The sequence below is a fragment of the Felis catus genome, chromosome B4 (genome assembly GCF_018350175.1).
Source record: "Felis catus isolate Fca126 chromosome B4, F.catus_Fca126_mat1.0, whole genome shotgun sequence".
In the NCBI taxonomy this organism is placed as follows: Eukaryota; Metazoa; Chordata; class Mammalia; order Carnivora; family Felidae; genus Felis; species Felis catus.
The window spans coordinates 27,947,337-27,975,314 of NC_058374.1; the positions used below are offsets into that span (position 1 = coordinate 27,947,337).

Here is a 27,978-nt window from a genome sequence, read left to right on the forward strand (position 1 = left end):
TGTGAACTAAAAGGATGTCACAGGCTGGGCTGGGGACATGAGGTGCTGGGAGAACCACGGGGGACAGTTCACAAGGTGGCCTCTGACACCGAAGCGTGTTTAAGATGGGGATCCTGTTTGGGAGTAAAGGAATCTGGAATGTTCCCCTTAACAGCTAGATTAAACTATGTTGGCTTGTTGGTGTGCAACGAGCCCAGCATGATGTTAGGTGACACTTGAAACCAAAAAAAATACCGATCACTGCCAGAATAAGTATTTAAGAGGCAGGGTTCCTCCGGGCATGCTTAGGGGAGAGACAGATATGACCGAACATGGTCAAAAAGGCCGGTGGAATTTGTGTGACGTCTACAAGGATTGCGTCCTAAGTACAGGTGTGTGTGTGTGTGGGTCTGTGGTGTGTGTCTGGGGGTGCATCCTAGGACCAGGGCATGGCCTGAGATACACAAGAGGAAATATGCACCATGTTTGGGGGTCTTACACTGTAAGAAGGTATAGCCAGCCAGAGACAAAGGGTGACTAGTAGCAGATAGGCAGAGTTTGTTACGTTGTGGGGCCTTGAATGACAAGCGAGGTAGTTTGGTTTTTCTCCCATGACCAAGGAAGAACTGTGGGGGGCTGGGGCACATGGAACGGAACAGCAGGATAAGGGTTTTGGAGAGAGTCTGAAGGCAGAGTGCAGAGGGCCGCCGTCATGATTCGGGCAGGATGCTAGCCAGCAATGCGGTCCGTGAGACTGCTCAGCAGAGGACAGAGACAGCAGGCATCTGGGAGGAAGATTCAGTCTCCTACTGGCCCTTCCTGGAGAATGTGCTTGTTTCCCTTTCCAGCCGACTCCACACACACTGAAGAATTTGAGAAGAGTTTGGAAAAAGCATTGCTTTAGTCTTATTGTTCTTCTGTCCACATCCTCATAGCTTCCCTACTGTTCACCACATGGAGCTCAAACTCCTCAGCTTGCCTTCAAGGCATTTACCAGTGATTTTCATACTTTTTAAAAGCAGCATGACTTTTCTTCAAAGGTGACCTTAAAAACCAAGAGGTAAATGTCAAAAGCAGAGCATCTCTGCCCAAACCTGCCCACAGGCCTAGCACATTCTCCCTCTCCAGGCAGTCGACCCCCATATGTTCTAGTCTCCAGTCCTTCAGCCACCACCCTGTCCCTATTCCCCCAACCATGGAGTCTCTGAGACCCCTCCCGAAAAAAACCCCAGGGCTTTGAACCCAGGTGGAACCCGTTTTCCTACCAGGTCAGTTTCAATCTGCCTTTTCTCCCACTGCTCTTCGTGCCCATCAGAGAGCTCCATCTTCTGCCCTAAACACACATTGGACCTTGGTATTCCACTGCTGCTGCTTGCCCTTACCCTGAAATGATGACCCCCACAGCATCTCGCATGCTTCCAAACCTCAACGTGTCCCACTCGTGCCTATCTTCTGCCATCGTTGTCATCATCACCATCGTCATTACCACCATGAGCATCACCACCATCATCACCACCATCATCATTGAGCAAAAGCTTTATTGAACACTTACAACACCCATTTAATGCAGATTTTTCTCATTTCACGTTCAGGTACATCCAGCTAGGAATTATTATTTCCCTCCCTTTACAGACAGACAGGAACTAAAGTATAGAGTGGTTAAGTCACATTCTCAAGATTATCCAGCTAGGGAGCAGCTGAGCCAAGAATCAGACCCAGGCAATCCAACACAAGAGCTCTCAATCCCAATAAACGCTCTACAGAGCCTCCACAAACACATATATGTAGGCTGGCTGATGGATGAATCAGGTTGATGAGTGAGAGAATACAAGTAACAAAAGAAAAAATTCATTAAAACATTCAGCAAATATGCATTATTCCTACCGTGTGCCAAGCACCGTGCCAGACTCCAGGCAGATGGTGGAGAAGGTGGACGCTATCTCTGCTCCCCTTGGAACTCAAAGTCTGGGGACAGAAGTCACAGGTGACCATGGGTTTTCCAGTGTGAGTGATTCAGAGATGAAATGACAGTGCCACGGGGAGAGAATTCAGGAGGAGGAGTGAACTTAGAGGCAAGAAGATGATTTTGGCAAGCGGTCTGCTGAGCTTTAGGTACCAAGGTAAAACAAATTAACAAATGAAATTGTTCAGCAGGTGATGGAGATACTGGCTGGGAGCTCAGAGAGAGACAGTGGTGGGAGATGTGGACCTGGGAATGACATAAATAATGTTGACGCCTAAAGATAGGAGCCTATACCAAGATTAATTTGGAAAAAAATTAAGTCGAGAGCCAGAAGCCAAGCCTTGGAGAAAGTTCCAGAGAGGATGGACATCTCCTGAGAGAAGAAATGATCACAAGGTATCAAAGAGGCTAAGAACTGAGGTGTGAAGGAGAGGACAAGGTGGTCAGCAGTGTCAAAGATCTCAGGTCAAGCAACCAAAAAGAACACGAGTTCTTTCCGTTTCACCTTGAAGAAATTTTTGCTAAACTCTAAGAGCACGGTTTTAACAGAGGTGTGAGGGTTAATGATAGGTTATAGGGGACTCGTGTGTGTGTGGGGGGGGCGATGCATGATGAGAGAAAGGCAATAGCCGTTTTCTAAAATCACATCACATTGAGGCACTGGCATGAAAAGAGTAGTAATGGCCAGCTACAGGAAGAAAATAGCGGACAAAATCAGTTTTACTAATGATGTGACCTGACCCATATATAAATACGTTTAAATAGGACAGTCACTAGATTTAAAATAGAACTCTTTAAAGCCATGCCAACTAAAATGGAACCCCCAGAGTTGACCTACACAAATCCCAGGAGTTCCTACTTCAATGAATGGTGGTCTCCGCTCTCTGTTTTCTGTTTGGGATCATAACTTAGCTTGGTCGCTTTCTTCCTTTTATAACTAAAATTTTTAAAATAAAAGAAACAATCTGGTTAATCCCCCAAATGTATTTTTCCTTAGGGAAACATTTACATTCTTATGACCCCAAATGCTAAGCCAATAAAAGCAGGAGCAGAAACCATTATTCATTGTTATCGGCAAAAAAAGCAGAAGGGAATGAAAGGCTCAAAGAATTTTGGTGTTTTGGGGGGAGAAAAATGACTTTTTTGTCTTTGTATTTTTATCTCGTCTGCCACCATAATTTAGATAGACAGAAAACAGGCCTGGCAATTGGCCGCACACATAAGGCCAAATAGCGCATTTCCCAGAAGATTTAGAAAAAGACCACTGGGGCTTCTTTATAAAAATGTGACAGACTTAGACGTGGGACCATGGGAGATCATGAGAGAGAACTCTCTCTTGTTGAAAGAAATTGCTAAATTCAACACCAGAGTGCACTGACTTGGGAACCATGAAGATACAATCTTTCTAGACTACTCATTACACGCTGACCTCTGTTCCAACTCAGGCCCAGACAGTAAAGCAGTGGACAAATCAGAAATAATGAAATAGCAACAGCCTTGAGGAGAGGCTGGGGCAACCGAGGTCATCTGGGCTGGAAAAAGAGGAAATGGAGAAAAAGATATGGATCACATGAGTAGCTGTTAGCTCCTTCTGTTAAGAACCAAACAAGAAGAAATGGTTTTAAACTCCCACAAGAAGTCTTTAGCTTGAGATTAGGAAAGACTTTCTGACCATCTGGTTTGTAAACACTGTATTGCTAAGGGTCATTGACATTACTCAGGTTCAAATCCCATATCTTCCTACGTGATCTTGAGCAAGTTATTTAACCTCTCTGTGCCTGGATTTCCTCCAAAGTGGGAATTCAGTAGTAACTGCGTTGGAAGGATTTCACGAGTTGATCCACATACAGCGCTTAGCAGAGGAGCACACATGACATCACCAATACTTGATGAGTCACCGTTGTCATCATCTGCTTTACCCAAGCAAGCATCGCCTCGGCCCACAATATCAGATACGAAGGAAATGTATTACAATTTTTCTAAAACTAACTCAGTGTCTATTTTAAGCCCCCATTTGGAGGAACCATCTCTGGCAATTCGGGGCCACCTCCTTTCCTTGTGCACGGGGAGGGATGACTTCTGTGTGGTCAAGGTGTTGGGGGTGGGGGGACTGGTGCAAGTCTTGTCCTGGGGTTGTCGTTAGTCCACACCAGCATCCTCACAGATCCACACAGGCACCTAGCATCCTTGAGGCCTCCTTAGGCCCAACTCTCTTTCAGCTATTTCCGTGGTCTGCTTGGGAACAGATGGCCATGGGATCCGGAAAGCTCCTCATAGAACTCCAGACCTGAGCCTGGATCTCCTATTTGGAGATCTAGTCACTTCCCCAGAGCTGGGTGTAGGAGCGGTGAAACCCATGATCCCTCTGCCAACTTATTTCTCCAGGACCTTTTATTCCCTTCTTTAGGTCTTGACCAGAGAGGGCAGGGCATGGGACCTACTTGGTTTGAGACCCCAAACTCTACATACACAGCTTACTTGTGCTCTGAATCACTCTTCCCTGTGAATTAAAAGGATAAGTGATGGACTGAAGCTTTGGTTAGCTCGCGGCATTATCCCACTGTAGTCTGAAGATATTAATCTTTCTTTTTTTTTTAATTTTTTTTAATGTTATTATTTATTTTTGAGAGACAGAGAGTGAGCCATGGAGGCACACACATTTCTAGACTGCATTTTAACCTACCATTTTCTACAGACTATTTTATTATTGTTTTCTTTTATTTATTTATTATGGTTTCTAACCAAACAGTAATAATACTCAAACCAGAAAATTTGGAAAATCCAAGAGAACATTTAAAGAGCCAGTCATGTTGGGGTGCCTGGGTGGCTCAGTCGGTTGAGCATCTGACTTCAGCTCAGGTCATGATCTCACAGTCTGTGAGTTCAAACCCCGCATCAGGCTCTGTGCTGACAGCTCAGAGCCTGGAGCCTGCTTCTGATTCTGTGTCTCCCTCTCTCTCTGCCCCTCCCCCTCGTGTGTGTGTGTGTGTGTGTGTGTGTGTGTGTGCACGTGTGTGTTCTCTCCCTTTCTCTCTCTCTCTCTCTCTCTCTGTATAAATAAATAAACATGGGGTGCCTGGGTGGCTCAGTCTGTTGAGCGTCCAACTTTGGCTCAGGTCACAATCTCATGGTTCATGAGTTTGAGCCCTGCATTGGGCTCTGTGCTGACAGCTCAGAGCCTGGAGCCTGCTTCAGATTCTGTGTCTCCCTCTCTCTCTCTGCCCCTCCCCCACTGTGTGCGCTCTCTCTCTCTCTCTCTCTCTCTCTCTCTCTCTGTCTCTCTCTCTCAAAAATAAATAAACATGGGTGCCTGGGTGGCTCCATCAGTTGAGTGTCAGATTCTGGCTCTGGTCATATCATGATTTGTGAGTTCAAGCCCTGCATTGGGCTCTGTGCTGACAGATCAGAGCCTGGAGCCGGCTTCGAATTCTGTGTCTCTCTCTCTCTACCCCCGCCCCCCTGCTCGTGTTCTGTCCCTCTCTCTCAAAAATAAATAAATAAATATTAAAAATTTTTTAAAAAGTAAACACTAAAAATTATATATCAAAAAGTAATATGAATAATAACACAATAACAACTATTTGAACAGTGCTAGTGATGTGCCAGGCACTGCTCTAAACATTTTGTCCATATTCACTCACTTAACTTCATAGTAATATCATGAGATACACGCTCTCATGATTTTCATTCTGCAGATGAGAAAACCAGGGCATAGAGAATCAATAACTTGCCTAAGACCACCCAGCTGGTAAGTGAGAGGGTTGGGATTCGAACCAGACTGACTTCAGAATGCATGCACTAACCATTATACAACACTGATGAATGGATAGGAGATGGATGGATGGAGGACAGTGGATGGATAGACAGTGGACAGTAGATGAATGATGGTGGATGGATGGACAGATGATAAAGTATGGAGAGATAGTGGGTAGTAGGTGGAGGGAGGGAGGGAGGTAAGGATAGATGACGGATGGACGAATGGGTGGTAGCCGGAAGAAGGCACTAGGCCAACAACGGCTCAGATACCTCTCTTAGGTACATGTGACATCAATATTTAAAATTCATGCTCTGAACACAAATTGTGGTTTTTAACATTCTTCTGTTTCAAAATGAAGTGGAGGAGGGTCCATTAGGAGGATTACAGGCTCTGAGCTGTGTAAGAACTCAGCCTCTAGTGTATTACACCTTCCTTGGAAAAGAAACACCCCGCCACTTCTCGTGTAAGCCTCCGTGGAATGGAAGCAAGAAGTTACACTTTTCCAAGAGGAATTAATCCCAGAAGAGTTCCTTCAGAATCTTGGATACGAAATGTTCCTTTAGAGCCAAGACTAACACATATCTTACATAAAAGTGAAAAGAATATTGCCAGTTATCCCCCAAACCATAGATTTCTGTCTCTAGTCAACAAGTGCTTATCTTAAACCTCCAAAGAATTAGATGAGCTCTCCTTAAATTTTATTCTCTAATGAAGAGACCAGTTTGAGGTTCGCCAGCTCTGTGGCTTTGGCATAGCAGTCACCAAACCTCAGTGACAGGCCTGCTTTCCATCCTCATGATAATAATCTTCTCACTACCAAAATTTTTCTCTAATAAAAGCGGTTTGTGTGCCTTACTCTTAGCAGACTCCTAGAGCCTGATTAGATAAGAAAAGAAGGAAAACACTGTGGCTCTAGGGAACTGAGTGGGACTGAGTGCTTACTCTGCCCCAGAATAGCTCACACGCCCAAGAAACCATGAGCTTTGAAAAACTTAACCTTGGTAGATTTTCAAAGGTGTATACATTTGTCCTTTTCTGATTTGTGTTTCAGAGATAATAATTGAGTTTTATTTCCTTTTTTAACTGTTCGATGGATAGGTCTAATTAATGTCATTAGCGTTTTCCATTGGTCTGGAATTTGACTGTGCCTCAGTGAATTTAATTCTCCATTTCGGTTAGGTCATGTTCTACAGAATTCTGCAAGGTGAACAGCAGTGGGCGGTAGGCTGGTACATGATGTGGGCTCAGTTACTTAGAGCCACAAAATGCTAAACAAGTCACTGGACATTTCTCAGCTCCAGCTGTCTGACTGGCAACATGGAGATAATGTTGTTCACTTCACCATGTAGGTATTATAAAGGAAGTATCATCATCAAAGCTGGTGGCAAAGTGTAGCAATTAATACAGTTAAGTAACAAATAAGAGGAGGCATTCTGTTAAGCAGAAGAAATCATGATAAAGTAACATTTCATCATTATATTAACATGGCTTTGAATCTACCAAGCTTCATATACCAAAGACAAATCCCTCTGAAAATATCAGTGAGGCAAACAACAAAATAATTTACCATCATATGCAAGTAATACTAAAAATGAGTTTCTATTACTGGTAATGGCCTACATGACCTACATTTAGGTACAACATCATGCCAAAAAACCTTTCCTTTACTCTTAGAGTGGGTAGGAGGGAGTAGGTTGGGCATCCTGGTCTTATCACGTAGAGGGGGCATAGATAGTCAGGGGGCCATCAGTGGCCTTTTCTCAATTTTAGTTCTTTAAAAAAGATGGGGGGGTATTTATGAGGGTGAACTAGTTGGAATTTATGGTAGTTGTGGTTTCCAAGAGAGTTTAGAGTATCAAAGAATCCATAAGCTTTAATTCCACCCATCCCCTTCCTCCCTGCAAATAACATTCTCCCCAGAGATGGCCGCATAAACTGCCAGGAACAAGTATGTTCTAGAACCATCAGATTTTCTTCCCTGGTACTGTGTCAGAGTCTGCAGCCTGGTCCTCTAAAGGCTATTCCCAGTGTCCTAAGCACTATTTAGGGCCTCAAATACCAGCCAGATGAGCCCTGACCTCAGAAACCTCTGGGACTCTAAAGATGCTTTGTCCACGTCCAAATGACCAAAGGAGACACCCCACCCCTCCTTCACAGCCTCTTGTCACTTAAGTAGTATCTATTAATAGCTCTTCCCAGTGAGCTTTGAATGGGCCCAGTGCATGAATTTCCAGCGTCCCTTGCTCCAGCTAAGACAGCAAAGGATTTAGGAATCATAACACGTGAGGGAAGGCTGAAGGAGCAAGAAATAAAGTCTTAATGTGCTGATTTTAGACACTTAAGGGCCTTTTTATAAAAAAGGAATTATCTTTATTTGGCATGACATCAGCGAACAGAATGGGGACCAATGAGTAGAAGTCCTGTGGAGGCACATTGTTGGCTCAGTATTAAGAAAAACAACCTTTAGCATCAGAATGGACTGCCTGATGAGGTAGAGTTCCTTAGCACTAAACGTGTGCACGCAGAGGTACTCTGACCACCTATTAAGAGGAGTATCTCGTACTGAAGAGAAATTTGGTCTAAAAGCTGGACTCCAAGAGTATGAGGCCCTTTCCAATGCAGATACCAGGATTCCAAGTTCATTAGTGAGTTTTCTCGGACCTGGAAGTTCCCCCATCGTTTCTTAGGCCAGACCTCCCCTTTCGATCTTTGCAGAAAGCCTGAAATAAGAACAGTTCACATTCTCTGGATGTCATTCTCCCCACCCAGCTGAAAAGGTGACTATGACAGATACCCACCTGCGAGATGGGGTTCTTATTACTGTCCCTCAGGGCAGATGCAGGAGGCCGGTCAATGAGGTTAGCATTTCCTCATTTTCTCAGAAGCCCACTGCTCTTGTATAACCTTCTTTCTTCCTGTAGAACGAAGGAATTTGTCGAGTTCATCACATCTTTCTCAGGAGTATACAGAGACTAAAACAGGGCCTGGGCCGCAGTAGGTACTCCATAAACCTTTGTTCAAAGAATGGATAAACACATTTTAAAAGCAGGAGAAAGCAGTGTACCATGCTTGACCTAACAATTAAATATCTTAGCCATTCCCGACCCACCTGTAAGATAGGGACAGATATACTAATGGTGCCTTGCTTTTGGGTTGCCTTTAGGATTAGAGGGTATGCCATGAAGGTAATGTGCTTAGCAGGGTGTCTGACACATAATCAAGGTTTAAGCAATGCTGGCTCCCCTCAGCACTGTTATTCTGTTATTATTACTTTTATTTTCAATAATAACCATCTGGGACGGGGTAGAGAAGACAGATATTTAACATTAGAACAGAATTTCTTTCCCGTTACCTCTTACGTCACATCATATCACTCCATCTGGAGCTAGCAAACTATTTCATGACTTTGAGGAGGAAAATCCAGGACTTCAGCTAGCAAAAGGAAGCCTTTCCTTGCTTCAGAGTCAGATTCCTCAGAGCACCTGGGACCAATGCTCACTGGTAATTCTAGAGCCGGCTGTGACATTGTCCATGTGGATTTACACATGGAAATGAGCCTTGGGCTTCAAAGGGGGCCAGGGGACGTCTAAGAAGACTGTATATGGCGAGTACTTGCTGGAAAGCATCATAAAAGAAGGGGTCTGTGACTTAAATTTCCAAAAGTACTTATCGACAGTTGAGACAATCTGGGAAAACCAAAACATGTATTTTTAAAATCTTGCCAATTCTAGCTATGGGCTTTGCCAGTCCCTCTGGATGGGGCGGGACCACTGTGTCTCCCTTTTATGGGTGATATGCCTGTTGGACCCGAATGAGGAGGAAAATGGAAAAACGAGGAAGGCACGACATCTTCCCCAGTGAGAAGTCTGCACACACATTTAGAATCGGCAGTAACATCTTTCCTTTGTGCTAACATTCCAGCAAATGACCTTTTCTTTATAAGCCGTGAAACTCCTGAAGTGTTCTGCTGATTAAAGACTTAGTATAGAGGCAAATGATTTATTATCATTTTTTTTAAAAATTACAAAGGCCCAAAGAGATTCTATTATTTGTCAGTAGCCACAAATTATTCATTTGCTAAGTGGCGTGAGAGGCCTATAATCCAGGCCCCTAATTAACCATGAAACCATATGCCCTGGCAATAAAACTTCAAAAATTATCTAGTTACACCAATGACTATAAGCACTATACAAGTTCTTGATAAAAGCTCCAGGACAGCCTGGATGTGACTTATTAGCAAATTATAAACCAAGCCCTTTCTAAACAGGCGGGTAACAACAGGCCTTTCAAACACCTTTTCAACATAACTTATTCTACCGGGTCCTGCTATCGCATAACCACAAGCACAAATGCAGTCCGCACTCCCTTCTTTACGGATGCAAGATGGCGTGTAGATAGCAATTCTCAAAAAAGGGTTCTAGGAAGGTCAGCTGTGCTCTTCTCATTCATCAAAAGAAACTGACCCGTGAATACAAGTAATGCACTTAGTTTTAGACTACTTACGTGATTAAAACCATATCCCAGAAGAGAACTTGTAGATTTATCTTTTATTAAGTATAGGTGGTCATGACATTATTGTCCTAAAAACAGAAGTTGTCTTTTTTTTTTTAGCTGATCTTCCCAAGTGCTTCTCAAAAATAACTGCTTCAATGTTCCCCAACTGATGTGAATTCAATCTAAATTCTATGATGAAGAGGTTCATTGTCATTTGCAATAAACCTTTGCCTCTTTATTTGCCCAACATGATGGCCATCTGACATCCTGGTTTCCTTCTTCTAGACCTTGGCCAGGACCCCAGCCATTGTTAAAACAGCACAGCGTGCGTATTCATACCTAATTTCAGTGGCTGGTTGTCATCAGATAGTCATGTAGTCCATTATCCCACAAAAAAAAATTCTGGTGGCTATACTATTAAGCAATTATTAATTAAATGGAGTGTGATGGGATGCTTAAAGTGACCCCAAGATTAAACTCTCATTTGGACCTTGTTTGATGACTAACAACCACTATCACCAATTTGGAGATACTACAACAAAACTCTGCTGCTGACAAAAATATTAACCATGAATGATGAAAATTTTCAGCTGGGACCAGAACATCTGGAGTCCATTAAAACTGGAAGATTTTCCCTCTAAGTCCTGATTGCCAAAGTTAGAACCAACCACCCAGAAACCGTGGCCCTCATGCAAACTCAATGTTTATGTTTCATTAAAAATGATTTCAAGGATTTACATCTTGCTCTACATGGCCCAGTTCCCACAATTACAGCCTCTAATCTCACTGGACATATCCTTGTGCATAGCAACGTTCCTCCTCTCTCGGGCTTGGAAAGAGGAGCTTCCTGGGGAATAATTCCAGATTCCTTTTTTTTATATCTAGAGGCCAGTCAAGAGTCTGAGGAGCACAGCATCCTGAGATAAAGGAGGAGAAGAAAACTAGGATTCAAGACCCCACAAATCAATACTAAAATGTAAAAGACACTATGCTAGGATTTGCTCCCAAATATATAATAAATCTATAAGAAGCAAGAAAAATGGCTAATGGAAGTTATATAATTTCAGCTATGTATTAGTGTTCTATTGTTCTCGTAACAAATCTCCACAGATTTGGTGGCTTTAAAACAACACAAGTTCATTATCTTGCAGTCTGAAAGTTAGATGCCCGACACAGGTCTCACCAGGCTAAAATCAAGGTGTGTGCAGGGCTTCCTTCCTTTGTGAAGATTCTGGGAGAAAAATCTACGTCTTTGTCTTTCCCAGTTTCTAGAGGCTGCTTACACTGCTTGGCTTGTGGCCCCTTCTTTTATCTTAGAAGTCAGCAAGGTCACACCTTTCTGACTGCTCCACAGATACATCTCCTTGATTAATTTGGGCCTAGCCAAATAATCTAGAAAAATCTCCCCAAATCAAGATCCTCAACTCAATCACTTATGCAAAATCCCTTTTGCCATAGAAGGTAACATATTCTGGGCTCCGGGGATCAGGATGTGGACATCTTTGGGGTGGGGCATTATTCTACCTATCATAAGCTACTTCTAGACTCCAGATAGTAAAGAAGTTTGAAATCCAAATTTCACCCATCTTCTCCCTCCTCATCATTCCTTTTAGAATTGAATTTTAGCCTGTTGCTTTTACCCTAGGAAACAGGAAAGAAGTTTTCACTGCAAAATGCCTTAAACATAGAGCAAACCCAAGTTTGAATAGTCCACAATTAACTTCTTAGCTGAAAGTTGTCCAAAATTTTCAGAGAGACAATTTATTTATTTTCATTTTTTTAAAGTTTATTTATTTGGAGGTGGGGGGGGAGGGGAGGGGCAGAGAGGGGGAGAGAGAACCCCAAGCAGGCTCCACAGCTGTCAGCACAGAGCCTGACATGGGGCTCCCCATCTCATGAACTGTGAGATCATGACCTGAGCTGGCACCAAGTGTGGGAAGCTTACCGACTGAGCCGCCCAGGCGCCCCTGGACACCTTAGTTGTTAAAGGGACAGTGCAGCTATTAAAAAAGCAACAAAGCAAAGCAAAGCAAAACAAAACAAAGCCACAAATATGATTTTCCCTATGTTTTCTGCTGCGAAGAGTGTTACCAAATATAATCTTCACTTACTCGTTCAACAAATACTTGCTGTTTACCAAGGCCTAGGTTCAATGCTATTTTGTGGATTTTCCTTACAGCAGCTTCCTATCTCTGAGAGTCTAGCTGATATTCTCCCACTCTTATGACCTTAAATATTGACTTTAGTCAAGGGATATCTGGGTAGTTAAAAAAAAAAGAAAGACAGAAAAAGAATGTTCTAGTCTGTCCTAAAGACAGCCAAGTTGAACAACAAAATAGGACGATGTTCTCTTCTGAAGACAGCCGAACAGCTGTTCCAGCAAATATTAGGTATTCTTGCCATGAAAAATAATGCATGAAGGGTAAGTGAGCTATGGAGGCACACACATTTCTAGACTGCATCTTAACCTACCATTTCCTACAGACTATTTTATTATTGTTTTATTTATTTATTTATTTATTTATTTATTTATTTATTTATTGTGGTTTCTAACCAAACAGTAATAATACTCAAACCAGGAAATTTGGAAAACCCAAAAGAACATTTAAAAAAGCCAGTCATGTTGGGGCACCTGGGTGGCTCAGTTTGTTGAGCGTCCGACTTCAGCTCAGGTCATGATCTCACGGTCCATGAGTTCAAGCCCTGCATCGGGCTCTGTGCTGACAGCTCGGAGCCTGGAACCTGCTTCGGATTCTCTGTCTCCCTCTCTCTCTGCCCCTCCCCTGCTCGTGCTCTGTCTCTCTCTGTCTCAAAAATAAATAAAAACATTCAAAAAATTAAAAAAAAAAAAAGCCAGCCATGTTATACATCAGTTATATCTCAATAAAGCTGGGGGGCGGGGGGCAGTCGTAAGGCAACCATAAGGTAACAACTGACAACATAATATGTTTGAAACTAAACTCTCAATATTTTTCCCTATGCATACAAAAAGTACATGTATTATAACCCAAAACTGATGTATATTCGCCCTTCTACGGTATTTCCTGTGCTGGTTAACAGGCACCGAAACAGAAATGGAATGGTTGCGTCCTTTCATATAGCTTTCTCCAAAGGTCACCTTCGGTATTGGATACCTAGTCTGTCTCCAAAAGTCATTGTCACACATAACGCTTTAATGAACTTCCACATGAAATTCTTTGCAGACATCTCTTAATTCCTCTGGGTAAAGTCCTAGAAATTGAAATGCTGTATGAAGGAATATACAGTTTTTAAAGTTTTTGATAATATAGCAACAAATGGCCTTAAAAAAAACAAAGCTATGCTGATCAACACCTCTGCACTGTGTAAAATTGCCAGGGAAACTTACCTGTCACCCTGGTTGAGAATGAGGCTTTTTTTTTTTTTTTTTTTTTTCTGAGAGTGTCAGAAATTTAGCATTGGAAAGGATTATTGAGGAAGGTCATCCAGTCTTTAACCTTAGTGGTATATAATACACTAGCCTCATCTGGTGAGATTCTAAAAACTGCCAGTCTCAGGCCCGACTCTTGGAGACTCTCATTTTATTAGTCTTGGGTGGAGCCTGGGCATGGAATCATCTTAAAGCTCGTCAAGTGGCTCTAATGTCAGGCAAGGCTGAGAGCCACTGAACTCAAGGGTCTTTTAAATGAAAGAACTTTGCAGACGTTTGGGTTCAGATGTAGGTCAAACAAATTCTTGGCTTTTTCCTTTAATTCTTTGACTTTACAGGACTATTTTTGAGAACACTGGGATACTTTATAAACCTCTGTAAGGGAATCACATATTCTTTTAATGATGTCCAGGTGAACTAGAAATGGCGGCCCTGGTGCCATCACCAAGACTTCAGTCCGAGGGGAGAAAGTAGTTCCAGTGAGTGGTTTGGCATTGCAATCTGGTCAGAGATGGAGAGAGCCCACTGTGGACACCCACCGAGTCTTAGAGGACAGTGTGAACTAGGGGGATAGGCGTGCCTTTGGAATTCAACATACTATTGAATTCTAGCCTTATCATTTGTTACTGGGTGACCCTGAGCAAACGCTTCACTGTTCTGGGTCACCGTTTTTCCATCTGAAAAATGAGGCTCTATTCCAACCACCTCATAGGGCAGGGGCGAGGTTTACGCTGGGACAATAACATATGGTTCCCAGGCACTGATCAAAGACAACCACCTTTACCAGCCAGGAGTGCTTCATGCATAGCTTTCTGTGCAGTGCACTTATTTCTTGATTTATTTTCAATATAAGGGGACCCACTTGTTCTGACTATACTCCCAGTTAGGTCACATGGGTTCTAAGACCAGCTTTGCCACTCCCTAGAGTGCAAGTCACAATTTCCTTGTTTAAACATCTCAAGGCCCCTCCCAACCTCAACAGTCTCTAGAAGAGATCTTTTCCCCTGCTTGGAATTTTTGATATTCACATTAACCGTACTGTAAGAGAACATTCCATGGTACTAGTTAAAAAAAAACCTGTAACTTATGGAGCGCCTGTTATGCACATATACATGTTATGGCATTTAAAGGTCACAACAAACATGGGAGGTAGATATTTGCATCCCCATCAATGGGGGAGGGAACAGATCCAATGAAAAATATTTTTTTCCATAATTACGAAGTCAGCATTTGGCACAAATGAGATTTGAACACAACTTTATCACAGTACCCTTGTCCCCAGCACGCTGAATTCCTAAATACTGCTGGTTATTACAACAGGACTGATTATTCAGAGATAAACTCTTCCTTCAGGGTTTTTCATTTTCCTCTCCCCTATTCTCTGACTTCTTACCAATTGTTATATTAACCCCTCCACAAGAGGTTTTGCAGAAATGGGAAAAACTCTAAATTCTTAGAGGAATCTTCTAGATTCCTTGGAGTGACCCATATCAATATTTCCTGCCAAATTCTGGGGCACCTGGTTGGCTCAGTCGGTTAAGCGTCTGATTCTTGATTTCAGCTCAGGTCATGATCTCACGGTTCATGGGTTCTAGCCCCACGTCAGGCTTTGTGCTGACAGCATGCAAAGCCTGCTTGGAATTCTCTATCTCCTCTCTCTCCTACCCCTGCTCGCATGTGCACTTTTTCTCTCTCTCTCTCTCTCAAAATAAATAAGCTTTAAAAAATTTAAAAATACATATCCTACTAAATTCAAAGCAAGTATACCCCCAGCTCATCTTTTCTTAGCTGGATCCCCCAAATGTCCCAGACTACCCCAACCCTGACCCAAGAGCTGAGGAAGCAGGAATGGAAACCAATGGCAGTCTGAACAGATTCCAGCTAAAATAACTATGCTTTTCTAGGTTTATAAAATATACGAACATGTAATCATATTGCTCAGGCCCCTTCCAGGACCTCAGAGACGGTTCACTGAAATGAGGGGCCCCTAAGTATTTGCTCCCTCAGCGGCAGGAGACCCACCTCCAGCATTTCCTTGCTCAATGGCATTTTGCAATGAGACTTGCTCTCGTTCACACATGGCTACAGACACATTCATAGTCAAGTGGAAATAATGACTGCTATCAAATATGGTCTAATTCCTCTGTTACTACTCTCATAACTGATGGATTTCCTTTCTTAAAATTCAGAATTATTTGATTTTAATTATTTGCAGCCATCACATGATCAAAGAACTTCAGGGCTAGAAATAAACAGCGGCACTACTAATCCACAAACCGTTGGGATTTCCAGGGATGAGAAAATTGAAGCCTAGAGAGCCTGTGTGACCCAGGCAAGCTCCAGAGACAGGCTCTTGTCCATAGCAGGGCACTGCTGAGCGCTTATTCTGCCCAGGAGAGGGAGAAGCACAGACGTGCTCACCGCCCTAGGGATTTTCCTCTGCTTGGGGAATCTGGATATATTTCAAGCAAGACAGTAGTTGATAAAAGTGAAATTATTGCCAGAGGCAAGAAGTGTGACCTCTACCCCATTCAATACTTTTAACATTCAAAATATAGAAAGCTTATTAGCTTTACCTATCAAATGTGAGCCTCCTACCACTGATTCATCCAGCTTCTCCTGAACCAACTGGGCTATCAGTGCTGCAGAGAAGTCCCTTAGGGGTTGAAGATTATACGATTTGAAGAAACTTCCAAAGGCTCTCCCTTTTTATCCAAACTTTATTGTTTTTTTGCCAGAAGCACTATAAAACGTTACTGCAACGGACAGGTCCAGTGTGTTTTATAAAGTACAGGTGTGTGTGTGTGTGTGTGTGTGTGTGTGTGTGTGTGTGTTTAAATAAGACAGAATATAATGTTTCTGAGAATAGAAATACAAAATAGTTGAGCTAATCCCAGGAGGAAAATGACCAACCCAATAAACTATTTTCCAAATTAACTGCATCCTCTAAAATAATTTTGTGGATCCATTTTTAAAGAAATCTTCACAAATATAGAAACTCCACATAATCAATCCATGTCAATATTCAAGAGCAAATGACTTGTTGCGTCTGGTCATGGTCTTAAGTGAGAAGGAAAATCTTGGCCAAACGACTTGCAGGAGATTATGGGAGGGGACAAAGAAGAAGTGGGGTGGGGACCCTCCCTCCAGCCTTAAGGTTTTAAAATCTTTCTTCTTTTTAAAACCGTGGACTCTTTCTTCACATGGACTGGCATGAGCTCAGCAGTGAAACACAATGGAGGAAGTTGTTCCAGTGAAGGCAGGGGTGAAGGTCTTGCTCCCCCATCTTCCCTTACATACATGGACACACAGACACACTTCCCCCAGTTCTATTTCCTAAGGCGCCTGTGAATCCCTAGAAGCCCCTTGAGGCGCAAGTTCTTTAAAGTCTAGTTAATGAGCACTACCAACAAATACAAGTTTAAGGAGCTAAAGGAGTCTGATAGTACCCATTTGCAATCATGCTGATGGATATGATGTGGAATTAAGATTTAAAAAAAAAACAACTTACTTGAAATTGAAAAAGTTCAAAACTCTAGAATAGTGTGGTCTAACAGAACTATCTGCAATGATGGAAATGTTCTGTGTCTGTGCTACCCAATACATTAGTCACGAGCCATGTTTGGACATGGAGCCCTTGAAATGGGGCTAATGGGATTGGGAACTGAACTTTTAATTTTATGTAATTTCAATTAATGTAAATGTTAATGTAGATGGCCTCACATGGTTACTGGCTACTGAATGGCGCAGTTCTAGACCATTTCTCTTATGTAGGTAGAAATACAAGGAGAGACTTTGCAATGAAATACATGTCTACTCTCCTTGTGGAAGCATCTGACGAAGCCGATCATTCCCTGCCCCCACCACCTCATCCTTCTTAATCTCCTCTCTGTTCCACCAAAAGGAAAGCTCAGACAAGAGCCCTTCTGTATGAGCTTCTTGTTGCTGCTATAACAACTTGCTACGAGCTAATTCTTTTTCAGTTCCCGAGGTCAGAAGTCCACCCTGAGCCTCTGTGGGCTAACATCAAAGTGGTGGCGAAACGGCATTCCTCCTGGAGGCTCTGGGAGAGAATTTGTCTTCTTCACTTCCCTAACTCTCGAGGTTGCAAGCACTCCTTGGTGGAAACCCCTTTCTCTATCTTCGCAGCCAGCAGTATGGCATCTTCCAGTCTCCCTCTGCTTCCATCATCACCTTTTCTCCTCGGATTCTGACTCGGAACCTCCTGCCTCACCCTTATAAGGACCCTGTAACTACCTTGGGCCCATCTGGATAAGCAGAGATAACCTCCTGAAGCTCAAGATAAACTCAAGAACCTTACTTTAATCATAGCCACAGAGCCCCAGTTGCCATGTTATTGGGCAACATATGCACAGCTTTCGAGGCTGTAGGCATCTTTGGTGGGGGGCGGGCATTATTCTGCCTACCACACCTTTTGTTGTGGATTAACTTGAAGTAAGGCTAGTGCCTTTCATTAAATTCATTAATGGCCAGCTTCGAAAAGGTAGCCTTGGTTGGTAACGCTTCACCGCAGTTACCCACAAGTGAGGTGCGGTTTTCTCACTCTTTACTTTAACCTGGAGGTTCCCCAAGTTTAGCCAGCATCAGATCACCCATGGGCTTGTGAAACAGATTGCTGGACTCAAACCCCGGAGTTTCTGATCCAGCAGGTCTGGAGTGGGCCCAAGAAATTTACATTTCTCAGCCAGGTGCAATCATTTTAACATATGTCCATAAATTCTTTGACATCCCTCCTTTCAAAAGATGGAGTCTTACTTTCATCCTTTGGAGTATGGGCTAGATTTCGTGACCCAATTCTAACTATATTTGATGGATGTGAGGGCATGTGATTTAAAGACAAGGCTCTCTCATTCTCTAAGCATCAACTTCCAGCCACAGTTGAGCCTTCAGATTACTGCAGCTTGCAGTAACAACTTGACTGCAACCTCCTAAGAAGCCCTGGGTCAAATTCACCCAGATAAGTCACTTCTAAATTCCTGACCCACAGAAACTGTGTGAAATAAGACAAGTTTGTTGATACTTAAAGCCACTAAACTTTGGGGTAACTTATCACACAGCAACAGATAACTAATACGTCAGGTGGTGCTGATACCACTGGTTTGGGGACCGCATTTTGAGAACCACTGGTCCAACCCACACACTGTGGAAGGCACCGACATTTCCCCTGCCTGCCTGGATATGCTTCAGAGAACCAGAGGAGGGTAATGTTCTTTGGTTTATATGTACTGCATATTCATTTTCTGTTTTCTGCAGATGTATTCTGTTACCAGCAGCCACCCTCTTGCTGAAGAGTTTTCACTGGGAAGAATAACAACAGTATGGCAACTGATAGCTCCACTCCAGAAGCCCATTTCTGTCTACTCAGGCATCAAAAATGTCCTACACATGGGTGAAGAGCCAGGCAGGTTTAAGGAGAAGAGGAAATGATTGAAAGACTAGACCATCACTCTCTCTCACCCTCTGTTCAGCCCGGAGGTGACGATGAAGAAAGAAAACAAAACTCTTGACAAGAGAGGGACGGATAGTACTAGGAGCCAGGAGAGCAAGGGGGTGTCCAACTGTTAAATAATGGGAAACCGAAGCTTCTCCCATTGTGTCGGAGAGGCCAGTTCCTGAGCCAGCTGTAGAGGAAATGGGGAGTTTACATTATCTGGGATGTCAGTAAGAACTGAGTGGACACACTTCCTGTCTGGTTCTCCCCAGGGATCAGCAGCCTCTTCGGCAAAGATGCTCTTCCAGAGGTTTCATTTGTTGTTTACTTTCTCAATCGGCAAACGTGGTCCAAGAGGGGAAATATGGCTCCAAGAGGGAGGGAAGGGAATGGTCGTGGATACAGAGCGCCACACAGAAGGGAGCGGAGGGGGGCTGGGAGGCGGGGAAGGGTGGCAGTTCAGCAGGATGGCTGTCTCTGATTCAGGCAGCATCAGGCAAGCTGGCCAAGCTGGTGCATTTCAGCGATACCCGTTCTCTTTAATGGGGTGTCTCTGGCTTTTCCATTTATTTTATAGAAACTTAAAATATGACATATGATTCCATTTATGTGAAATTCTTGGAAAGGCAAACCTAATCTAGAGTGACAGAAAGCAGAAAAGCGGTTGCCCCAGGCCAGTATTGAGGGAGGAGTGGGAATTTGGGGTGTGATGGAAACGTTCCATATTTTTGCTGTGCTCGTGGTTACCCGGGTGCACACATCTGCCACACTTGATTGAACTGTACGCTCAGAATGGGTACATTTTATTGTACGTAAATTATATCTTAATAGTATGGATCTTAAAAAAGTATGACTCATGAGGAGCCCTCTGGTGGGGCATCAAAGACTGGTTTGGCAAAAACAAGAGTTATCTGGTAGAAAAGGGATTCAACTAGTTGTGTGTGGTCTGAGAAATGGAACCAGAATAAATGTGTGCATGCTATAGGAAGCAGATTTCTATTCAATGTATTTATGTCAGTCATTTAACAAAGGTTCATTGAAAGCCCTATCTGTAAAGGTCTTTAACTCTCAGATGTAAAAAAAAAATAATAATAATAATAATAAATAATTTGGCTTCTCTATTACCCATTTTCCATTTAAAAAAACAATCTTTCAAAGAATGGAATATCCTTTGATTTGAGGTTTTCCCATCTTCCCGGAGGTCGTGTCTGACTTCTAGCAGGTTCTCTTAGTGCCGAGGCATTGAGGGGATGTCTAGCCCTCAGGGCCTACTCCATACATCCATGCAGGGATCTTCCCATTCTCAGCCTTGGCCATGAGCCACGTGGTTGAAGAGCTGGCGCTGGCTGCAGTCCACGTAACCTTGACCTTCTGTGCCATCGCTGAGCCATGTTAAGGGAGGGCGTCGTGGTCACTCTGCTGCTTTTGTGCCATAGTGGATATGGGGTATCCCACACCCAGCTCTCTGCGAGTCTGTCTCTCACCCCATGTGCCTAGAACTGTGACAAAGACACAATATGTGTGTGGTGTTGCTGCTTCCCAGGACGCCACCTTGCAAAGTGGACCCCAGGTTCTCCAGTCTTGGGTCCCCCGAAACATCCTGGAATCGTGGAGACGCGGCCTTAGCCTAGTGGTTAAGAGCAACAACTCTAGACCCAGACCCCTCGTATCCTTGCTCTGCCAGCTTCTGGCCATATCACTGGGGGAAGCATTCATTTCTTCTGTCTGAGTCTCTGCCATCTGGGGGAAGTCCTAGTTCTTGGTCCACAAGACGCGGTGGGGGGTCTGATGAGGTAACACCCGAAGCTCTTAGAAGAATGTGTGGCACGAGGCTCTTGCTTACGGACTTTCCACACCTCTGCACACCCTGCCATCACAGTTTTTACCTTTATGGCTGCTTCTCTCTCTCCTTGAGCCACTCCCTCGCAGAGAGAGGGTTTTGCCTCTTGGGCACCTGGTATAATCTCTTTAATGGTCCCGGTTTGAGAAAACACTTAGTCCAAAGGCTTTTCTTTATTTTTTCCTGCTTTCCCCTCTTTGCAGGCCTCTCCCTTGAAGCAATAAGGAAAGAATAACTGCTTGAAAGAGCATAGGGAAAAGCGGGAAATATGGACAGAAAAAAGTTCATTTGTATCGATGTCATCAAATCCAACACGACATCAAATGCATTCCATTTTCATTAAAATGCAGGAAAGGGTGCATCTTACAATAAGTGAAATTCTGCATTTCCTTCTACACAATACAATATCTGTTCTACGCAATACCCTGATGAAGGAAACCAGTAGGAACCCTGATCAGGGTTCAGAGGAAGAGATGTGGCTTGAGTTATTCCGGTCAGAGGAAAGCTCAGAACCCTGAGCTCAGAACTCTTTATGAGGGCTGGGAGGAAGAAAAGGTTTCTCTTCTGTGCACTGTGGTAGGAATATTGGTACAAAGCCTAGCATAACCGTAGCCATTCGCTCTATGAGTTTCCCAGGATTGTCATAACAAATTGCCACCAACTGGATGGCTTAAAACAACAGAAATTTATTCCCGTACGGTTCTGGAGGCCAGGTGTCAGCGGGTTCGATTCCTCCTGGAGGCTCTGAGGGAGCATCCATCCTGGGCCTCTCTCCTACATCCTGGCAGCCACTCCAATCTCTGCCTACATCACCATGTGGCCTCCCCTGTTTTTTTTCCCTTCTCCGTGTCTTCTCCTCTTCCTCTAAGGACACCTGTCATTGGATTTAGGGCCCATGAAGATACTCCAGGATGATCTAATTTTAAGATCTTTAATTACATCTGCAAAGATCCTTTTTCCAAATAAGGTCCCATTCAAAATTCCAGGTGGACATATATTTTGTGGAGCCATCATTCAAGCTGCCGCAGAGTAGTTAAAATGTAAGGGTTTTCTGACTGAGCTTCTGGGAACCTACATGATACTCAAGAGTATGTGGCTGATGTTCAGTACTTTCCAAACGGCAGATTTTGAAAGGCAGCGGACATCTACTACCTGGTTGAAAGCCGGGGAACAAAATTAAAGGAGAAAAGAAGGGCCAGGTACTCGGAAGAAAAACACAACTTTAGAGCTTTCCTAAATCTCTCCTGGTGCCCAACTTATATCATTTCTAAATATTTAACCACATGTCATAATTACTGTGGTCTGAGTCTTTCCACCCACACAGAAAGGGCTAGAAACTTGACCATGGCCAGACAGCCATTCCTTCCATGAAGCTCAGGAAGCAGACAGGACATTATAGCCCTATAGGTTCCCGGATACTTGTTTAAATAGGCTTCCCCTGCCCTGCCCCAAATCTGTTTTGTAACTGTGATCTCTCATTCCTGCTTCCTAGGAAACTTCTCAAAGGGGTAGCCCTCAGCTCTGGCTCCATTTGAGCCCCCTGGTGACGTCTCAGACCTCAAAATATTTAGAGAGGACAGCGGCCTTATTCTAAGAGTGCCTTTGCCAGTCAATTTAATTGTCAAGTGACAATTTAACTCTTCTTGAAAGGCATATGGGGCATATTATGTACAGATCAGGATGCTTTAGTTTGGAAGGAATAGAAATTCGAACTTAAAATGGCCAAGACATTAAAAAGAATTTAGTAGGGCTCACAAATAGAAGTCCAGATGTATGATGGGTTTTAGACTTGCATTGATCGGGACTCTGGCCCCATTTTTCTGCAGTTCTCTTCTTTTCTACACGTTTCGGCGGGCTTTCTTCTTGGTAGCAAATGGCTACAGTTATTCTAGGCTTTGTACCAATATTCCTACCACAGCGCACAGAAGAGAAACCTTTTCTTCCTCCCAGCCCTCGTAAAGTGTTCTGAGCTCAGGGTTCTGAGCTTTCCTCTGAATGGAATAATTCAAGCCACATGTCTTCCCCTGAACCAAACAGGTAGGATTATTCTGATAGGTAGGATTGATTAGATTAATGAAGGCCCACCCCGAGCAGGAATGGGGACAAGCCCCCAAACCAAATGTGGCTCCACCAGCAGGGAGAGACGAACTGGTTGTCAAAGAGGCAGCACCCAGTGTTCCTCTACCCCCCCTCGCAGCCAAGCAGCTGACATTCTTTCTAGAAGCATTCCTTCCTCCAGGGGTTCACAAATGTGCTTTACACTTTGCAAAGGATGTTCATTTGAAAATCACTGTGATGTAGCAAATCACACAAATATTTGGCGTGGAGATAAGAAAACTCATCTAATGACCTGTGGTCCTTTCAGAATTAATTTTCTCTGATCCGAGGCATGGTGCGATGAAGCTCCAGGTCTCCGGTGTGTTTAAGAAGGTGTTTGTTTGTTTAATTAATTTATTTATTTAGAGAGAGCGTGCACACACGCAAGTGCAAGCCGGGGAGGGGCAGAGAACGAGGGAAAGAGAGAATCCCAAAGAGGCTCTGTGCTGTCACCAGAGAGCCGATGCTGAGCTCGAGCCCATGACTCTGGGATCATGACCTGAGCTGAAATCGAGTCAGACACTCAACTGGCTGAGCCTCCCACATGCCCCAAGAATATGTTTTTGATTACTGTGAGGTTTGCCCATAACAACAAACATCTTTTAAACTTGCCTCTAAGAGTGACCTCTTAGAGGGTTAGGGTTAGGGTTAGGGTTAGGGTTAGGGTAAGATGAAGGAAGAAAAATAGATAACAAAATTAACCCAGGAAAGAAAGAAAGAAAACTAGTTTTTTGCCAATGGATGATGTAATGGCTATTTTGATGTGTCAATATAGCTGGGCCACAGTGCTCATGTACTACATATAGATATAGATATACATATATAGATATAAATATAGATATACCAAACATTATTCTGGATGTTTCTGTGAGGGTGTTTTTGGATGAGATTTACACTTAAATTGGTGGACTCTGCCCAGACTGCCCTCTAAGCGTGGGTGAGCCACATCCAATCAGTTGAAGGCCCAAATAGAGCAAAAGGCTAACTTAACATCCCCCAAGCGAGAGGGAACTTTCCAGAACAGCTTTCACTCTTGCTGGCTTTCAGCAGATGCCTTCGGACTCAACTACCACTTGCTGAGTCTCCAGCTTGCTGGCCTCATCCATCAGATTGAGACTCACCAAGTCTCCACAATCGTGTGAGCCAATCCCTTAAACTAAACCTCTTCCTGTAGGCAGCCCCATCCTATCGGTTCTGCTTCTCTGGAGAGCCCTGACCGGTACAGATGGTGATAGACACGAGCGTCCCCATGGGAGGGGAGGTTACAATATTTGTCCTGAGAAGTGGGCGGTTCCGGTAATTATTGCTGCGTGACAAACTATACCAAAACTTGGTGACTTAAAACAACTACCTTACTTTTTCTCAGAATTCTTGACAGCTGAGTGGTTCTTCTGTCGGTGTCACCAGGGGTCACTCGTATGGGCACACTCAGCTGGTTTGCTAGTGGCTGGGCTCAGGCGGCACGTGGAGACGGTCGGACTTCTCTCTACATACCTAGTGTCAGGGCCCCTCTCTCCCTGTGACTTTTCCACGTGTCCCTGCAGTGGTCTATGTCAAGGCAGCCTGACCTCTTACACAGAAGCCGGGGACATCGAAAAGGGTAAAGCAGGAGCTGCGAGGTCTTCTTGAGGCTAAAGCCCGGAACTAGTGCAAGGTTAAATTCCATCGCAGTTTATCGGCTAAAGCCAATTACAAGGACGAGCCCCGATTCAAGGGGAGGGCACCTCCCAAGGGCCTCCATACTGCAAGTATGGTTTATGGAGCCCCATGATCTTATCTGATTGACACCACAGGCTAAGTGTCCCATTCTGCAAATGCATCCTTCAGCTCTATCACCACAGAAGAGAGGTTGAGATCTCCTGACCTCAAACAACATACGGCAGCCAGTGAGAAACCCCTGTGATGGCCTATAGGTTTCCTCTCCGGCCCAAATACTCAGTCTCCCTAAAGCCTAGTGGCACCTATGAGCGCTCTCTTGTCCCATTAGCCTTCTTCAGTACCTACTGTCCCTACATGTATCGTTTCACTTTCCCCGCCCACACTAATCTGGTGACTCGAATTACATGACTGATTATGACCAGATTCTCTCTAAAAATGGGGAATGGAAGATTAAAGTAATTAACCGGCTCCTTCAGGCAGGCTATTTCCTATATTAGGTCTTAATGCCTTCATTTTATCATTCAAATAATCAGGTGAAAGCTGGAGCTTTGGAAACATTGTCCTTAGAGGACCTGATTTTGCCCTTGGCTTCTGGACCCCGGCTCGCCCGGCAGGCGTTGTCAGCGGAACCCCATGTAGCATCCAATTCGCAGATACACAAAGCCCATCTGAGCCACCGTGAATGTCACGAGTCGTCCGTGAGAAGAGCATCTAGGAATCCCTGACGGCCAGGACGGGAGGGTCTGGGGAGCACACACTGGTGGGAGTGGGTGGATTCCAGGCCAGCATGTGGGATCACTGGGGGTTCTGGACCTTCTGGGCACAAGAAATCCGTGCTCAACCAGGACCTTCTCCAAGACTCTGACTGACGATGCCCAGGACGTGGCTACTTGGCTGAGCCTCTGGGAGCCCAAGAAAGAAAGTGAAGCCTTGAAGAACACATTTCAAACCCACTCCATGGCTCCTGGCAGAAAGAAAGTCTAAATTTAGATTTCTGACCAGACGGTTTCAGACACAATGTCTTACACGACAGGAAATGAACAGGTTTTCAGGAGAGAGGGGCCAGCTCCTCACCCACGGATGTATCTACCACACGGGAGGGGACACGTGTCAAGCACTTCTTACAGATGAGGCTCCGTGGAAGAGGAAGGGGACGTCACAAAGAGCAATAAAGCCGATCCTGCTTTAAGAAGCCTTTGGTCCAACAGACGTGGGTCCTACCTCTGCAGCCCGGGTCCTGCCCGGCTTTGGGATCACAGAGGGGGCCAAATGTGCCGGGAGATCATTCTGACAAGAAGGTTAGTCCTGAAAGAAGTGAGAGTCAGCAAGATCTTAGTGGGCAAAGCCGTGGGCAGAACAGAGCCACGCAGGGTGGCTGGGTGACGGGGACTGGCACCTTGCCTACGTTCTATAGTCTTTCACCTTCTTGTCTCACCTGAGCATCACTGCCTCTTCTGCCGAGGAGGACGCTGAGACCAGAGAGGTGAAGCGGCTGCCTTCAGGTCACACAGCCAGTTCAAGGCAGGACTGTGCCTCAGTCACGGCACTCAGGCCGCAGAGATCCTGACACAGGGGAGACAGGGAGGAGGAATGTCAGTCTTCTCCCCCAGAACAGGCATCCTGCCAAGTCCAAAAAGCAAAGTGCCTTGAGTGAAAGACAGCCCGCAGGTGAAGGCAGCCCCCTGGCCATCTGCCCAAGGGAGGCTGGCACAGTCGCCTGTGACCTGGGGACAGCGGCCTCTCCTGTCCCAGACAACAGCACCTGCTCGCCTGATCACCAGGCAGAGGAAAAACAAACCTCTGACAGCCCCACATCCTTCTGAAGCTCTCCCCAGACGTAGCGCCCACGGCAACCAAACAGAGGGCCAACAGCACCATCCCGACCGTCCTGAAGAACCCCACAGAATGCAGGTGGAGACATGACCGCAGTGGGACCGCCCACCTAACTGAGCACTTACTATGTGCCAGGCGTCACACCAAGTGCTTGCAGTGGGTTACCCATTTAGCCTTTCCACAGCCCTGGGCGGGAGTACCGTTACTACCCCACGCACCAGCTATAACCTCCACCCTGGAACTTCCCCTTCAGACGCTCCAGTCACACCTCCCCTCGGGAGAGCCTAGCAAGTGACAGGTGAATGACACAATAGAATGTAAGCGCCGGGAAACCAACGTTTGTGTCTGTTTTGCTCACCGATGTCACCCAAGCTTCTAGGACATTGCCAGGCACGTGGCAGATTTTCAATACATATTTGTCGAGTGAAGCAAAGAACCATAAAACCACCCTAAGATGCACATGCTGAGTTGGCCAAGCAATTTGCTCCCACACGTTGGTCCTGAGGGTTGAAATTCAGATTTTTCCTTACTAAAGCCTAAGAGTAAAGTCCCTCGATGCTGTAATTCTATATACAATGTGATTGGTGAATGAGCCACATGCTCAGCCCCAGCCCTCGTTCACAGGGAGAAGGTTACAGAGGGAAGGGGCCATACTTATTTGCCCCCAGGCTTATTTGCCTAAGGTGCACTTGGTCTGGCTGGACCCCCACCGCTCTGTCCACCGCCCCCAGGGTCTGGATTCACCTGCTCAGATACACCCCAGCCACAGGGAGTGTAGAATTGGCTTGAAATAATATGTGCCCCTGAGCAGTAAGAGGGTTCCTCCCACACTGGCGTTTCGCTAGGTCTACACAATCTGCCAAGTGAGTGTGTTTGGCTCTCCAGATAAATGAGGAGCCAAAGGGTGTCTTTCTGACTGTGAATTCTTGGCATTTTTTTCGCGCTTCTAAATAAGCAAAGTTAACACTGCCAGTGTTCTCTGGCACCGCTGAGGGCTGTTTAATGAATAAGAGAATCACAGATCGTGGTGGTAAAAGGGCCTCAGAAGTCAACCTGATGCGGGGGTTTTCAAACCTTTTAGTCAATGGAATCCTTCTTTCAAACATAACCTTACCCTGAAATTTATCATTGTATACTATCGATCATATCATATACCCTACAGAACACACATGAGATTATATTACAGGAGAGAAGCTGGCAGTGCTGTGGATAAAGTCAGGGGGCAGCCGAGTCCCCTCCCCCCGGCCCTCTCTTACCTTTCTTCCTTCTGGCAGCCAGTATGGGTTCCAGAAACACCAGTCTAACTTCACCCCCTCCCTAATGCAATGGGAAACAAAGGATCGGGGAGGTGAAGGGACTCGTCCAAGGTCACACCGCTAGGTAACGACCATGCTAGGGCTTGGGGTTAGTACTCACTGTAGGCCGGCGCCCGCGCACACCCACTTTCTGCAGCCCGGCGCTTGCGCAAACCCAATTTCTACGGCCCGGCGCCTGC

At 44.7% G+C, this 27,978-nt stretch overlaps 1 long non-coding RNA gene across 2 annotated transcripts; it reads right to left on the reverse strand.

The window, feature by feature from the left end:
• Window positions 1-237: 237 nt before the first annotated feature.
• On the reverse strand, window positions 238-27,945 carry LOC109501381. 2 transcript variants are annotated; one of them, XR_006600397.1, is made up of 4 exons: window positions 27,740-27,945; window positions 26,086-26,213; window positions 8,498-8,710; window positions 238-1,024 (listed from the first exon to the last, which is right to left on the reverse strand). It is a non-coding gene; the product is annotated as an uncharacterized LOC109501381 (long non-coding RNA). The 2 variants fall into 2 exon arrangements; XR_006600396.1 differs by having other exon boundaries at window positions 26,086-26,270.
• Window positions 27,946-27,978: the final 33 nt, after the last annotated feature.